At 41.2% G+C, this 17,937-nt stretch overlaps 1 long non-coding RNA gene across 2 annotated transcripts in view; it reads left to right on the forward strand.

Annotated features, from left to right (window-relative positions):
• The window catches only part of LOC148152178 (uncharacterized), a 112,771-nt gene extending 102,047 nt beyond the window's left edge, over window positions 1–10,724 (forward strand). For both annotated transcript variants that reach the window (XR_015757810.1, XR_015757813.1), the window contains exon 4: window positions 7,326–10,724. This is a non-coding gene — a long non-coding RNA (uncharacterized LOC148152178). The remainder of the gene's footprint in view (window positions 1–7,325) is intronic.
• Window positions 10,725–17,937: the final 7,213 nt, after the last annotated feature.

The raw sequence follows: 17,937 nt of genomic DNA on the forward strand, positions 1-17,937 counted from the left end.
CCCTGGCAACATACTTGTAAACCTTTTCTGAAACCTTTCAAGTTTCACAACATTCTTCCCACAGCAGGGAGACCAGAACCGAACACAGTTTTCCAAAAGTAGCATAACCATTGTCCTGTACAGCAGCAACATGACCTCCTAACTCTTATACTCAATGCACTGACCAATAAAGGCAAGCATACCAATCGCCTTCTTCACTATCCTGTCCAACTGCAACTCTACTTTCAAAGAACTATGAAACTACGCTCCAAGATCTCTTTGTTCAGCAACACTCTCCAGGATAGAGTCATAGAGATATACAGCATGGAAACACACAACTTAGGTCCAACCCGTCCATGCCGACCAGATATCCCAACCCAATCTAGTCCCACCTGCCAGCACCCAGCCCATATCCCTCCAGACCCTTCCTATTCATATACCCATCCAAATGCCTCTTAAATGTTACAATTGTACCAGCCTTCACCACGTCCTCTGGCAGCTCATTCCATACACGTCCTGTACAGCCACAACATGAACTCCCAACTCCTGTACACCCCCAATACTCTGACCAGTAAAAGCATACCAAACACCTTCTTCAAAATCGTATCTACCTGCGACTCCACTTTCAAAGAGCTATGAACCTGCACTCCAAGGTCTCTTTTTTCAGCAACACTCCCTAGGACCTTACCATTAAGTGTATAAGTCCTGCTAAGATTTGCTTTCCCAAAATGCAGCACCTCACATTTATCTGAATTAAACTCCATCTGCCACATCTCAGCCTATTGGCCGATCTGGTCCAGATCCTGTTGTAATCTGAGGTAACTCTCTTCGCTGTTCACTACACCTCCAATTTTGGTGTCCTCTGCAAACGTACTAACTGTACCTCTTATGCTCACATCCAAATCATTTATGTAAATGACAAAAGGTAGAGAGCCCTGCACCAATCCTTGTGGCACTCCACTGGTCACAGGCCTCCAGTCTGAAAAACAATCCTCCAACAGCACCCGCTGTCTTCTACGTTTGAGCCAGTTCTTATCCAAGTGGCCAGTTCTCCCTGTATTCCATGAGATCTAACCTTGCTAATTGGTCTCCCATGGGGAACCTTGTCAAACGTGTTACTGAAGTCCGTATAGATCACATCTACTGCTCTGCCCTCATCAATTTTCTTTGTTCCTTCTTCAAAAAACGTCAATCAAGTTTGTGAGACATGATTTCCCATGCACAAAGCCATGTTGACTATCCCAAATCAGTCCTTGCCTTTCCAAATACATGTACATCCTGTCCCTCAGGATTCCCTCCAACAACTTGCCCACCACCAAGGTCAGGCTCACTGGTCTATAGTTCCATGGCTTGTATTTACCGCCCTTCTTAAACAGTGGCACCACGTTTGCCAACCTCCAGTCTTCCGGCACCTCACCTGTGACTATCGATGATACAAATATCTCAGCAAGAGGCCCAGCAATCACTTCTCCAGCTTCCCACAGAGGTCTCGGGTACACCTGATCAGGTCCTGGGGATTTATCCACCTTTAACTGTCTCAAGTCATCCAGCACTTCCTCCTCTGTAATCTGGACATTTTGCAAGATGTCACCATCTATTTCCCCACAGCCTATGTCATCCATATCCTTTTCCACAGTAAATACTGATGCAAAATATTCATTTAGTATCTCCCCGATTTTCTGTGGCTCCACACACAGGCCGACTTGCTGATCATTGAGGGGCCCTATTCTCTCCTTAGTTACCCTTTTGTCCTTAATGTATTTGTAAAAACCCCTTGGATTCTCCTTAATTCTATTTGCCAAAGCCATCTCATGTCCCCATTTTGCCCTCCTGATTTCCCTCTTAAGTATGCTCCTACTTTCTTTATACTCTTCTAAGGATTCACTTGATCTATCCTGTCAATACCTGACATATGTTTCCTTCTTTTTCTTAACTAAACCCTCAATTTCTTTAGTCATCCAGCGTTCCCTATACCTACCAGTCTTCCTTTTCACCCTGACAGGAATAAATTTTCTCTGGATTCTTGTTGTCTCATTTCTGAAGGCTTCCCATTTTCCAGCTGTCCCTTTACCTGCGAACATCTGCCTTCAATCAGCTTTCGAAAGTTCTTGCCTAATACCGTCAAAATTGTCCTTTCTCCAATTTAGGTCTTCAACTTTTAGATCTGGTCTATCCTTTTCCATTCACTATTTTAAAACGAATAGAATTATGGTCGCTAGCCCCAAAGTGCTCCCCACTTACACCTCAGTCACTTGCCCTGCCTTATTTCCTAAGAGTAGGTCAAGTTTTACACCTTCTCTAGTAGGTACATCCACATACTGAATCAGAAAATTTTCTTGTACACACTTAAGAAATTCCTCTCCATCTAAACCTTTAACATTTTGGCAGTCCCAGTCGGTGTTTGGAAAGTTAGAATCCCCTACCATAACTACCCCATTATTCTTACAGATAGCAGAGATCTCCTTACAAGTTTGTTTCTCAATTTCTCTCTGACTATTGGGGGGTCTATAATACAATCCCAGTAAGGTGATCATCCCTTTCTTATTTCTCAGTTCCACCCAAATAACTTCCCTGGATGTATTTCCGGGAATATCCTCCCTCAGCACAGCTTAATGCTATCCCTTATCAAAAATGCACTCTCCCTCCTCTCTTGCCTCCCTTTCTATCTTTCCTGTAGTATTTGTATCCTTGAACATTAAGCTGCCGGTTCTGCCCATCCCTGAGCCATGTCTCCGTAAATGCTATGATATCCCAGTCCCATGTTCCTAACCATGCCCTGAGTTCATCTGCCTTCCCTGTTAGGCCCCTTGCATTGAAATAAATGCAGTTTAATTTATTAGTTCTACCTTGTCCCTGCCTGCCCTGACTGTTTGACTTACTTCTGTTCTCAGCTGTACCCGTCTCAGATCGATCTCTTTCCTCACTATCTCCCTGGGTCCCTAGTTAAAATCCTCCCAAGCAGTTCTAGCAAATTTCCCTCGCAGTATATTACTCCCCTTCCAGTTTAGCTGCAATCTGTCCTTCTTGTACAGGTCACTTCTACACCAAAAGAGATTCCAATGATCGAAAAATGTGAATCCTTCTCCCATACACCAGCTCCTCAGCCATGCATTCATCTGCTCTATCCTCCTATTCCTGCCCTCACTAGCTCGTAGCACTGGGAGTAATCCAGATATTACTACCCTTGAGGACCTCTTTTTTAAATTTCTGCCTAACTCTGTAATCTCCCTACAAAGTCTCAACCTTTTCCCTTCCAGTGTCGTTGGTTCCAATGTGGACAATGACCTCCTGCTGGCCCCTCTCCTCCGTGAGAACATTCTGCACCCTCTCTGAGACATTCTTGATCCTGGCACAAGGGAAACAACACACCATTCTGCTTTTTCTCTGCTGGCCATAGAAACGTCTGTCTGTATCTCTGACTACAGAATCCCCTAACACAATTGATCTCTTGGAAGCCGACGTACCCCTCGTTGCATTAGAGCCAGTCTCAATACCAGAAACTTGGCTGTTCGTGCTATGTTCCCCTGAGAATCCATCATCCCCTACATTTTCCAAAACAGCATACCTGTTTGAAATGGGTATAACCACAAAAGACTCCTGCCCTAGGTGCCGACCTCTCTCAACCTTCCTGGAATTAACCCATCAATGTGACTGTATCTGAGATTTTCCCGCCTTCCTATAACTGCCATCCATCACATACTGTTGCTGTTGCAAATTCCTCATCGCTTCTATCTGTCTCTCCAACCGATCCACTCATTCTGATAAGATTCACAGATATAATCCGCAGTAACCCTTAAACGCTCTTTAAACTCCCACATCTGACAAGAAGTACATATCACTGCAAAGGCCATTTTTGCTCCTTCACAATCTATAGACCCAGAAAATAACACCGTCTTATTCCTCTACAAACACTGCCCCAGGTTAAATTAATAGCTATGGCTTATATTTTAAGTTTAATCAAGAGACTTATCTCAAAAAACATATAATCAAGAAAGAATCCACTATACTCACTACTGCAGCCTTTCTCTTGGACAGACTTAAAACAACAATTAACTTATCTGATTCTGTGCTGTGAACTTCGCCCAACAGCTCCTCCAAGATTAGTTGTGAATTTCACTGTTTGTTAATTTTCCCAGATGCACTCCGATGTCCAGCGATACACGAATTCAAACAGCAAAGACGGTAACTGTGCAGGTGTTCTCTCTCTCTCGCTCTCGCTCTCGCTCTTTCACTCGCTCATTCGCTTGCTCTCTCGCTCTCTCTCTCTCCTGCACTGTCCTCACCATGTGCTTTCTTTGTCTGCTGTTCTCCCTTTTAAATTGGTGTTGTTTTGACTTTTTTTTTCCAAAGTTCCAAAACAATGCAACAGCATATAAAACAGTAATTGCTGCTCCTGGAATTCGAGGGAATCACCTCCAACATCTAAAATACCTCAAAAAAAGGAGCAGCTCTTACAGCCAGAAATTTTTCCCGTCCTCCATCTTGGATTACCCAGAATCCTTTTGTCTTACCATTAGGTATATAAGTCTTGCTCTGATTTGCCTTTCCAAAATGCAGCACCTCACATGTATCTTTAAACTTCATCTGCCACTCCTGGGCCCAATAATCCACCTGAGCAAGGTTCCATTGTACTCTTGAGGTAGCCTTCTTGGCTGTCCACTACACCACCAATTTTGGTACCACTGGCAAACTTACTAACCATACCTCTGATGTTCACATCCAAATCATTTATATAAATGACGAAAAGCTGTGGACTCAGCACTGATCCTTTTGGCACACCGCTGGTCACAGGCCTCCAGTCTGAAAAGTAACCCTCCACCACCACTCTCTGTCTCCTACCTTTGAGCCAGCTCTCTATCCAAATAGCTAGTTCTCTCTGTATTCCATGCAACCTAACCTTGCCAACCAGTCTACCAGATGGAACCCTTTCTTAGGAATATCTTTGGCTTATCTTCTATTGTAACCAGTTTAACCTTGATCTGTCTCCTGTGAGTAGCTTTGTTGACACATCTTCTGAAAGCAACCTAGTGTTTAACAGATCAAACATTATTTTCTAAAGTAGATGGCATTTACTTGTGCCTGTGAATTAACCTTGTTCTACAGCATCGGCATTGATTCTTTGTATCTCCTGGAACAGAAATGACAGTGAATTGAACACTCAAATAAAATCAAAATACTGCGGATGATGGAAATCTGAAGCAGTCATAGAGAATATTAGAGAAATTAGCAGCATGTGCGGAGAGAGAAGAAAAGTGTAATAACTCAGGAAGTCCAAAGGAACATCCTTTATTATTGAATACAAAGATAGTATTACAACTCATGGCATACATAGGCTTATCCGAATCCAGGTTAAAGACAAAAAAAACTGCAGAAGCTGGAATCCAAAATAGACAGGCAGGATGCTGGAAGAACACAGCAAGCCAGGCAGCATTAGAAGGTGGAGAAGTTGACATTTCGGATGTAACCCTTCTGAAGAAGGATTTTGGATTCCAGCTTCTGCAGTTTTTTTTGTCTTTAACCTGGATTCGGATAAGGGTTACACTCAAAATGTAGACTTCCCCACCTCCTGATGATGCCTGTCTTGTTGTATTCTTTCAGCTTCCTGCCTATTTTGTCCGAATCCAGGACAGGCAGTTCTGCAGACCATACCTGGATCAGCTTTATAATTTTTAAAAATTTAACCTATTTTTCTAATCAACCTGTTCAGAGATGTTATTATGCACCTCTGGAGGTTGTGGGACTTGAACTCTAGTTTCCTGGTCCAGGGGTAGTGATGCTATCACTGCACTACAAGAATCCCTTTTAAATTTAACTATCTGCCCTGGCAGGATTTGAACCCAGTTTCCCAGAACATTACTTCAGTCTCTGAATTTACAGTTCAGCAATAATAATACTAGGCCATTGCCTCCCAAAATAGCTTACCTGGCTTTCACATCCTGATTGACAAAGTATTCACTTAACAAGAACTACTGTTTATTACAAGTAAATAGACTCTAGCCACAGGTAAAAACGTATGAACTGTCAGCATATATTTCTATAAGTGAAACTGTGGGAGACTGGTTAGCAAGGTTAGATCTCATGGAATACAGGGGGAACTAGCCATTTGGATACAAAACTGGCTCAAAGGTAGAAGACAGAGGGTGGTGGTGGAGGGTTGTTTTTCAGACTGGAGACCTGTGACCAGCGGAGTGCCACAGGGATCCATGCTGGGTCCACTACTTTTCATCATTTATATATATGTATTGGATGAGCAAAAGAGATGTAGTTAGTAAGTTTGCAGATGACACCAAAATTGGAGGTGTAGTGGACAGCGAAGGAGGTTTACCTCAGATTACAACGAGATCTTGATCAGATGGGCCAATGGGCTGAGAGGTGGTAGATGGAGTTTAATTTAAATTAAAGCGAGGTGCTGCATTTTGAGAAAGCAAATCTTAGCAAGATGTATACACTTATTGGTAAGTCCTAGGGAGTGTTGCTGAACAAAGAGACCTTGGAGTGTAGGTTCATAGCTCTTTGAAAGTGGAGTTGCAAGAAGATAGGATAGTGAAGAAGGCAATTGGCATGCTTTCCTTTATTGGTCAGAGTATTGAGTACAGGAGTTGGGGGGTCATGTTGCAACTGTAAAGGACATTGGTTAGGCCACTGTTGGAATATTGTGTGTAATTCTGGTCTCCTTCCTATTGGAAGGATGTTGTGAAACTTCAAAGGCTTCAGAAAAGATTTACAAGGATGTTGCCAGGGTTTGGGGAGGATTTGAGCTATAGGGAGAGGTTGAATAGGCTGAGACTGTTTTCACTGGAGCATCAGAGGCTGAGGGATGACCTTATAGAGGTTTATAAAACATGAAGTGCATGGATAGGATAAATAGATAAAGTCTTTTCCCTGGGATGGGGTTGTCCAGGACTAGAGGGCAAAGGTTTAGGGTGAGAGGGGAAAGATATAAAAGGAACCTACGGGGCAACTTTTTCACGCAAAGGGTGGTCCGTGTATGGAATGAGCTGCCAGAGGAAGTAGTTGAGGCTGGTACAATTGCAACATTTAAAAGGCATCTGAATGGGTATATGAATAGAAAGGGTTTGGAGGGATATTGGCCGGATGCTGGCAGGCGGGACTAGATTGGGTTGGGATATCTGGTCAGCATGGATGAGTTGGACTGAAGGGTCTGTTTCCGTGCTGTACATCTCTATGAATCTCACCCCTTATAAACTCCCCCTGACAGAGAAAAATAAAAAAAAAACATGGATTTTATGGGTAGAGGGAAACAGTTCTATGGTTGCTGTTCACAGGATCTGCTGAGAAGAATCTTATGTTAATCAAAATTCTGCTTTTTTGTCTTCCTTCTCCAGATGTTTCCATTGTTTTGCAGGATGTATCGGGTAGCTGGTTCATACTTATAAAAGATCTCTAATTTATTAATCAATTGACACTGCTTACAACAGCTGCTGAAAAGAAATAAACTGGTCTTCTTCAGGCTTAAAGTGGCTTTTACTGCAGGGAACACAGATCTCCTGAGCTGGTAGAGGTCTGATGGCTTTTCACGATCTTGTCAACAGCTCAAAGCTGTTCAGTCACCGAGGAACTACTTACGGAGTTTTTGGCAGGCAGAGGGACTTTGTTATTGAAAACTGGTCGCCTATCCACAGGCCAATCAACTACAGTTGCTAGCTGAGTCTTCATTTGTACACAACCTTGGTTTGCAAACAACAGTACAACCACTGCTTGAATAAGCAGCTGCGTACAGGTTGTTCTGCTGTGACATGCATTTCGTTAACATGAATTCATTAAAACATGATTGATGAATTGGGGACATTGTTTCTAAAGTGCAAAGTTTTAAAGTGTGTATTTGTTATAAAGCAATTCTGGCCCCATTAGTTTAAATGATGCTTCTCTTTCACGATTTTATTATAACACGGGATTGCACAAGAATGGAACTACTGTGTTATAGCAGAACTGACTATACTTACAGCGAGTGTCAGGTTAATTGCTTTTAAAATCTAGAATAATCCTTCAACAATACTTTTTTCTTAAAATAGTTGTTTTCCTATTTCAGTCCATAATCAAAAATACAGAAAAATAAAAAAAATAGAATTTTTACATCATTATGTCTAGATGGGCAATGTACATATCAAATTTCTGGATTTTTAAAATTCACTCAAAGGATGTGGGTGTCACAGGATGGATCAGCATTTATTGCTCATCCCTAGTTGCCCTTGAGAAGGTGATGTTGAGCTTTCTTCTTGAACTGCTGGAATCTGTTTATGGGTTAGGAAAGGAGTTTCAAGATTTGGATCAAGCAACAGTAAGTAAAAAGTAATATATTTCCAAGTCAAGGTGGTGAACAGTGTGGAGGAGGCCTTGCAGTTATGGTTTTCCCAAGTATTTGCTGCCCTTGTCCTTCTAGATGGTCATGATTGTGGGTTTGGAAGTCGCTGTCTAAGGAGCCTTGGTGAATTTCCGCAGTGCATTTTGTAGTTAGTACCCAGCTGCTCCTGATGGTTGATGATGGAGGTAATGAACATTTGTGGGTGTGGTGGCAATCCAGTGGGCTGCTTTGTCTTGATTCTTGTCAAGCTTCTGGTTGTTTTTGGATCCACATTCATCCAGGCAAGTAGGAAATATTCTATTACATTCTTGATGTGTGCCTTGTAGATGGTGTACAGGCTTTGGGGACTAGGGAGGTAAGCTACCTGCTGAAGGATTTCTTGACTCTGATCTGCTTTTGAAACTGCAGTTTTTCTGTGGTTAGTCCAGTTGAGTTCCTGGTCAAGGATAATCCACAAGATATTGATAATAGAGAATTCAGAAGTGGTAATGCCATTGAATATGATAGTTAGATTCCCTCTTGTCATTCCCTGGTACTTGTGAGATTTGAATGTTACTTGACACTTGTTAGCTAAACCTGGATGCTGCGCGGACCTTGTATCTTGAACATGGAGTGATCAGTATCTGGGGAGTTACAAATTGCGCTGATTGTTATGCAATTATCAGTAAAGATCTCTATGTCTGACCTTATGATGGAGTGAAGATGATTGGAACAACGAAGATGATTGGGCCTAGGGAACTACTCTGAGCAACTCCTGCAGTGATATCCTGAAGCTGAGATGACTGACCTCCACTACCACAACTAAATGCTGTGTTAATTATTACTAGAACATTAACAATTCATTGGTTGTCAACTGTAGTGCATATACCAATACCTAAAATCTACAGTTATGCATGCAGTTCATGATTATAAGCATAACCAACCTGAACTTAGGAATTCATGAGGACTTTGGAATCTTCTAAAAAAACAATTCTGAAGTCTCAAAAGTCTCTTGTATCTAGCTGACATTCTGAAAGCATGTAATTCTGATAAATACTGGGATAACCTCTGGGACAATTTTCTGAACAACACTGCAGCTGTACCTGCACCAGATGGACTGCCATGTTTCAGTAATGTGGAACATTTCCACTTTCTTAAGGGCAGTTAGAAATGGGCAACAAATGCTGGCCTTGCCAACAATGCCCATATCTCATGAAAGAATAAAAAAGAACTAATGCTTTAAAAAAAACACTTAACTTCCAACCTGACAAGAGAACATCCAAGCTCAACCTATCCAGAAACAGTAGATGTTTACCAAACTATCCACTTATTTAGCATGATGGACATTTCTATTTAAACACTGCTGATCACCTCTTGCCTTGCAGTAAATATAGTACCACTCAGACCTCCTCCTTAGTTTTTCTTGGCATTCTATGTTAAGTACAATTGGAATTATTTTTAATTCCTTTAGTTTATCTAGATTTTAAACTTGTTTATCATTAAATCACTTAGTATACTTGGAATATCTTTGAGGTAGCTTATTGCTTATGTCCTATTTATTGATTATTTGAAAATATGTTGGCTGTCAGAAATTTTACTAGTTTGTGCATATTCTTAGTTTTATGCGTTTTTCTGGTTATCCTATCTACTTTGCTACTGTTATGCTACTGAAATTATCATGAAAGATTACCTTTAGCCCCAGCTCCTTTGCTATTTACCAAATTTCTCTGGCCCTCTGAATCAATATTTTAGAAATATTTAAGCATTGTGTTAAATTCATTTGGGTAAACTCTTTCATCACTTTTGCTGAAGATTTGTATAGGCCATTTTCCTCTTATCTTACTTTTAATATGTGTTTTTTTAAAAATCCACTTTCAGTCTTAGAGCGTCTACTCATTAGTACCTTCACCGTCCCTTCAGAGCCTAACCTCTTGACTTGCTACCTTTATTCATTCTCATTATTCACAGCTTCCCATCCTCACTCCATTCGACTTCAAGTCATGGGTTAGACTGCAGCTTCCAGCCAGGCCTGCTTACCTTAACTTTGACCTGATTGTACTTTTGGAATAAAGGAGTGTATGATTTTTAACAAATATCAGTATTGCATTTTTTAAAGAAAACTTAAATTGCTTGAGGAATGAGAAAACCATTGTAACATGTACACTTTGTCATTTAATTGCAATGTCTGACTTGTTATTTAGACTAATTACTAAAACACAGCTGTGCATCTCATTAGACCTGTTGAATTATTTCAATATTTACCTAAACAATGTGAGATTCATCTGGAAATCTCAAAATAAACGAGATTAAATCCTACTTAACCAGTGTTTTGAGTAGGGTCTGATGACATAATTTTGGGGAAATCTCATACATGTATTCCCAAAAGTCATTGAGGAGGAGAATCTCTACTTTTGTGTGGACAGTCAACAGCTTTTTGCATTAAACAGAATTTACTATTCTGCTCATTTGGGCTATTTAACTCCCTTTGCAATGTTTTGTTGTGGTCATCTAGCTTAGTATCATCTGAGACTTGCTTATATTCTTTTTCCAAATTAAAATCTTTATAGGTAGAGTGAATAAGTAGGACCACAACACTGATAACTGGGGAAGACAATTTGTTGGAGAATGTTATTAGCATTTTGCATTAAATCTTTGTATTCACAAACACTTTCTTATCCATGTCTCAACGTTACAAGTCAAGTATTCTACTCTTTTAGCTTTTGAAATTTTGTTATGTATGACATCTGTTTCCTTAGTCTTATTTTTCTCATCTGCCCTAATCTTGTTGATTAAGCATCATAAACCTTTCAATATAGTGAGGATGCACCTCACAAGACTTTTATTTATGTTGGTTGCATTGAGGTAGATATTAATTTACGAATGATAATTTAGTTAAAGAGAGAAAAAAAACATGCAGGCCTACAAGACCATAGGACCATACAAAATGGGAACAGAAGTAAGCACTTGACTGATCAGAAAATGAAAGAGTTGGGGAAGTACAGCTAACTGAATAGCTCTTACTGACAGCTGGAATGGACACTGTGAGCTGAAGGTTCTCTTTCTGTGCTGTAACCATGTATAATTTATGATATAGTTTTAATTGGTGAGGTTAATGGTTTAATAGACATTGAGGGAACTGAATTAATCTATCCATTTAAAATAACATGGTCTGGAGCTTTCTTGTCTCATCTATATGTCTGTTTTGTCAGCCTGATGTGCAGCCCCAAGCCTTTACTTGATGTCCTTTAAAGCTGTCAACACTTCGAATTAACAGCAGTTCAGAATAGCATGTTTATTTATACCTGAAGACGATAATTTAAATGCTTCAACTCGTATGGGCAAGACCTAGGAGTTAAGGGACAGCTGAGTTGCCCTATCTCCTGTGATAAATTGCTGTTCATAGTTGTTCAGCATTCTGGAACCACTAAAGCTACAGATGTCTTGAGATGCAGTGGTAGTGTCTCTATTTTGGCCAATCATTCATCTGCTCTTGATGGTGTGTCGTAACATCTCCAAAAAGAAGGAAACATATGTCAGGTATAGACGGGATAGATCGAGTGAATCCTTAGAAGAGTATAAAGAAAGTAGGAGTATACTTAAGAGGGAAATCAGGAGGGGAAAACGGTGACATGAGATAGCTTTGGAAAATGGAATTAAGGAGAATCCAAAGGGTTTTTACAAATATATTAAGGACAAAAGTGTAACTTGGGAGAGAATAGGGCTCCTCAAAGATCAGCAAGGCGGCCTTTGTGTGGAGCCACAGAAAATCGGGGAGATACTAAATGAATATTTTGCACCAGTATTTACTGTGGAAAAGGATATGGAAGATATAGACTGTAGGGAAATAGATGGTGACATCTTGCGAAATGTCCAGATTACAGATGAGGAAGTGCTGGATGTCTTGAAACGGTTAAAGGTGGATAAATCCCCAGGACCTGATCAGGTGTACCCGAGACCTCTGTGGGAAGCTGGAGAAGTGATTGCTGAGCCTCTTGCTGAGATATTTGTATTATCGATAGTCACAGGTGAGGTGCCGGAAGACTGGAGGTTGGCAAACGTGGTGCCACTGTTTAAGAAGGGCGGTAAATACAAGCCATGGAACTATAGACCGGTGAGCCTGACCTTGGTGGTGGGCAAGTTGTTGGAGGGAATCCTGAGGGACAGGATGTACATGTATTTGGAAAGGCAAGTATTGATTCGGGATAGTCAACATGGCTTTGTGCGTGGGAAATCATGTCTCACAAACTTGATTGAGTTTTTTGAAGAAGTAACAAAGAAAATTGATGAGGGCAGAGCAGTAGATGTGATCTATATGAACTTCAGTAAGGCGTTCAACAAGGTTCCCCATGGGAGACTAATTAGCAAGGTTAGATCTCATGGAATACAGGGAGAACTAGCCATTTAGATACAGAACTGGCTCAAAGGTAGAAGAGAGAGGGTGGTGATGGAAGGTTGTTTTTCAGACTGGAGGCCTGTGACCAGTGGAGTGCCACAAGGATCAGTGCTGGGCCCTCTACGTTTTGTCATTTACATAAATGATTTGGATGCGGGCATAAGAGGTACAGCTAGTAAGTTTGCAGATGACACCAAAATTGGAGGTGTAGTGGATAGCGAAGAGAGTTACCTCAGATTACAACAGGAGATGGGCCAATGGGCTGAGAAGTAGCAGATGGAGTTTAATTCAGATAAATGTGAGGTGCTGCATTTTGGGAAAGCAAATCTTAGCAGGACTTATACACTTAATGGTAAGGTCCTAGGGAGTGTTGCTGAACAAAGAGACCTTGGAGTGCAGGTTCATAGCTCCTTGAAAGTGGAGTCGCAGGTAGAGAGGATAGTGAAGAAGGCGTTTGGTATGCTTTCCTTTATTGGTCAGAGTATTGAGTACAGGTGTTGGGAGGTAATGTTGCGGTTGTACAGGACATTGGTTAAGCCACTTTTGGAATATTGCGTGCAATTCTGGTCTCCTTCCTATCAGAAAGATGTTGTGAAACTTGAAAGGGTTCAGAAAGGATTACAAGAATGCTGCCAAGGTTGGAGGATCTGACCTACAGGGAGAGGCTCATCAGGCTGGGGCTGTTTTCCCTGGAGCGTCAGAGACTGAGGGGTGACCTTATAGAGGTTTACAAAATTATGAGGGGCATGGAGAGGATAAATAGAGTCTTTTCCCTGGGGTTGGAGAGTCCAGAACTAGAGGACATAGGTTTAGGGTGAGAGGGGAAAGATATAAAAGAGACCTAAGGGGCAACTTTTTCACACAGAGGGTGGTATGTGTATGGAATGAGCTGCCAGAGGAAGTGGTGGAGGCTGGTACAATTGCAACATTTAAGAGGCATTTGGATGGGTATATGAATAGGAAGGGGTTTGGAGGAATATGGGCCGGGTGCTGGCAGGTGGGACTAGATTGGGTTGGTATATCTGATCGGCATGGACGGTTGGACCAAAGGGTCTGTTTCCGTGCTGTACATGTCTATGATTCTATGAATCACAGCATTACTACTTAATTAACTGTGAAATTTCCGTTGAACCTGAGCTTTTTGTCTCAGACTCTGGGAAATGTGCAACATTAGCATCAAACAAGTGCCTTGCTTGCCAGATCTGACAGCTTACTTCTGTCGCCACTAATGTCAGACAACAGCATTAATAGGGTCCCTCTGCAAAATGATAGGGTGTTGTGGCACCCCACAATGTTCCTGCAGATAACAGATATATAGTTACGAATAACGAAGGCTACTATTACCGACAATATGCAAATTGTCTGCAGCCATCAACATAAGATCATGTGTCTAAACCCTTATGTTAGCTAGTTATGTGACAATTTAAATTGGTGCATCATTTTGTCATTTAATGTAAATGCAAGATACCTCCTAGGAGACCAAGGATATCCTTTTGAATCCGAACTCATGACATATTTGCAGGAGCCACAATCATGTATATTGGAAAAAATCAACTGATAAAGTGCCAGAGTAAATGTCTTGGCAGGTCAGGGATGTACTTTACTCGTTTTCATGAACATAAGTGTTAATGTTTGTGCCAAGTGAAACAAATGAAGCATCTAATAAATCACATCAAAGAGATATCCAAAACGGGCAGGAGGAATCAAAAGACCCTGTTCTTGATTTATCTATGCTGACTCTTAAGGAAGGAAGAAAGGAACAGGGAACTATCTGGCAGTTAACCTGATGTCAATTATTAGAAAAAATCTGGAATCTATTATTGAGGAATTTGATCCAATGCACTTGGAGAACCATACTATAATCAAGTAGAATGAAAAAGGTTTTACAAAGAGGAAATTGTATTTGTCAAATTCTTTAGATTTTTGAGGATATAACTCATGTTTGATAGAGGACAACTGGTAGATGTTATATACTTGAACTTCCAACATTTGGAGATGCCGGTGTTGGACTGGGGTGTACAAAGTTAAAAATCACACAACACCAGGTTATAGTCCAACAGGTTTGATTGGAAGCACACTAGCTTTCGGAGTGACGCTCCTTCATCACCTGATGAAGGAGCGTCGTTCTGAAAGCTAGTGTGCTTCCAATTAAACCTGTTGGACTATAACCTGGTGTTGTGTGATTTTTAACTTTGAACTTCCAACAGACATTCAATTAGATATCATGTAAAATGTCAATGAACTGGGAATAAGAGCTAATGAAATTGGGGAAATATTTCAGCATGGATGGAAGTTTGGTTAACGGACAAGAAGCAGAGACTAGGGACATCAAGGACAGATTTATTTACAATCTTTCTCAATGTTAGACAAGAAGACCAAGAGCAATTTTGCTGATGATACAACATTGAATGGGAATGTAAGCTGTGAGGAGCACACAGAGTTTGCAGTGATTTTTAGGTAATTACGTTGGTGGGTGTTAAGGTGGCAGTGTATAATGTAAAGAAGTGTGAAATTATTCACTTTGATACTAAGAATAGAAAAACAGATTTCTTTTTAAATTGGTCCATAGGAACAAGATTTGGGCCTGCCCTGATATTTGATATAATTGTGGCTGATCAAACACTTCATTGCCTTTTACAGAACTTGTGTCCAGGAACCTGTATGCCATTGGTAATCAGAAATCTACTTTAAACACAGTCAAGGATTGACCTCCCACAGCCTTCCGTAGTAAAGAATTCCAGAGGTAAACAGTCATCTGAGTAAAACAATTTCTCCTTATCTTGGATCTAAGTGGCATCTCCCTGATTTTTAATTTGTGCCCCGATTCTAGACTTTACAGCCAAGTACAAAATTTTAGCTTCATCTATCCTACCAATCATCTGTCATTCTTCCAAATTGAGAATACAGACCCAATTAGCTCAATTTTTCTTCAAATGACAGTCCCATCATCTGCAGAACAGGTCCGATGTACCACTAATGCACTCCTTGACAAGGATTAGAGTAGAGTAGATTAGATTACCTACAGTGTGGAAACAGGCCCTTTGGCCCAACAAGTCCACACCGACCCTCTGAAGAGAAACCCACCCAGACCCATTTCCCTGTGACTAAAGCACCTAACACTATGGGCAATTTGGAATGGCCAATTCACCTAACCTGCACATCTTTGGACTGTGGGGGGGGGGAAACCGGAGCACCCAGAGCAAACCCACGCAGACACGGGGAGAATGTGCAAACTCCATACAGAAGGACACCTGGGTTTCACTGTATAGCTACAATGAAACTATGAGTTACTTTACACATCCAATTCTCATAGCAAAATGGATAACTTCATATTGCTGCTATATTTTTACACTAAACCTGTCCAAATCTTCCTGAAGCCTTTTTACATCTTCGTCTCAACACATTCTCACTTAATCAAAAAAATGTGTGGCGCTGAAAAAACACAGTAGGTCAGGCAGCATCCGAGGAGCAAGCGAATCAGGATTGTGGGTCCCTCTTCCTGATGAAGGGCTTATGTCAACAGCATCGATTCTTCTGCTTCTCGGATGCAGCCTGACCTGCTGGTGCTTTTCCAGCGGAACACTTTTTGACTCTGATCTCCAGCATCTGCAGTCCTCACTTTCTTCTACACATTCTCACTTAGCTTTGTCTCATCTACACATTTGGAAATATTACAGTTTCCCCATGTCCAAACCATTGATATATATTGTGAACAGCTGGGGCTCAGGTACTGAAGTTTGCAGTACCCCACTAGTCACAGCCTGCAAACATGAGAATGACCTGTTTACTTGTACTGTCTGTTTTCTTTTTATTAGCCAATCATTAATCTGTGCCAATACATTACTCCTAATGCAAGTGCTTTAAGTTTTCTAACTGGTGTCTTGCTGGTGGCTTTCTCAAAAACCCTCTGAAAATCTCAGTTTCTGGTAAGCTGGTGGAGGAGTAGGGCTCCTGAGTTTGGGGCTCCTCTGCTCTGATCACTTTTTTAGATTTCTTTTGTTTCTTTTGTTTTCCTTACTTCTTGTGAAGAGCTCAGTCATGGCAACGGCATTGGTAGCAGCGAGGCTGGTCGGCGAGTGTGCCCAGTACTTCTGTATCAATGAAGTTGTCCTAGCGTCGACCCATGCCTGCTGTGGCGGAGGCGAGCATGAGTTCTCAGTCGTGTCTGCATCCAGCGCAGATTCATGAATGTGGTGGCAAGTTTGAGCTCAGTGCGAGACTTGGCAGCATTGGCAAGGTGGGCCCGAAATAGACTTATGATGGTGGTGGAGTTGAGTTTGGGAAGGTGTGGCCGATGACATCAGTGGTGGCTGCATTGGCAAGAATTAGTGAGGACTGATAGTGGTGGGGCCATTGGTGGAGGTGAAATTGTACTGAAGAGTGGGCACTTCTTCTTCCAGCGATACAGTGAAAGGTACTTGTAGCTGGCCACCAAGCCCATGGCACGTGACAGAACGCTTAACAAGAAGGACTGTAAAGTTGAACACTGTTTATTTATTTCTCTGCCTTTGGGTTTATGTTTTGGTTTATTTTTCTATTTTAAGATGGCGGGGGTGAGTGACGACACTATGCAACACGTTTCACGGTAGTGCATAATAAAATACACGTGACAATAAATAAATAACCTGTGATTCTCCTTCCTAAATGTCAAATATCCTTGAATATTCATTTCTCAGTTCTGGACCAAACTGGTATGATTCTGCAGTGGCAATTAGATACATCTGTACTTATGCCTTTTGATCATCTACCTTGTTGTGAATACTATGTTTATTCAGGTAGAGTGCTTTTTACTTTGTCTTTGTGACATAATTCCATTTTCTAAGCAAAGTTGATATTTGGCTTCATTTCTCCTATCTTCTAGTCTCCCTAAACTTCCTGTTGACAACTTTACCTCCTTCCAATTTGGATTGCCCCTCAGGTTCCCATCCTTTATAGCATGAAACATCTTATTGTTGTTGCTCCAAAACTCTTACAGGTACTGCCATCAGGAAGGATGACAAATACCATCTTGGCTCATATTTCAAGGGAATTGGGGGATAAGAATAAGGAAACTTGTTACATTTGCATGCCAGGTGGTTTCAGAGATTCTGTAATTGTGACCATCTTTAAGAAAGTTGTCAAATCCGATTGCATTAACTACAGAAAACTCATATTCTGCCTGTGATTCAGGATCTTCTTCCAGATTTCTGATATGGATTACACTCTCAAAGGGACACAACAGACATGATCTTTACTGCAAAGCAACTATAAGAGAAATGTAGGT

Source organism: Chiloscyllium plagiosum, unplaced genomic scaffold (genome assembly GCF_037043375.1).
Source record: "Chiloscyllium plagiosum isolate Xiang-an unplaced genomic scaffold, Cpla_swu_hap1 HiC_scaffold_1, whole genome shotgun sequence".
In the NCBI taxonomy this organism is placed as follows: Eukaryota; Metazoa; Chordata; class Chondrichthyes; order Orectolobiformes; family Hemiscylliidae; genus Chiloscyllium; species Chiloscyllium plagiosum.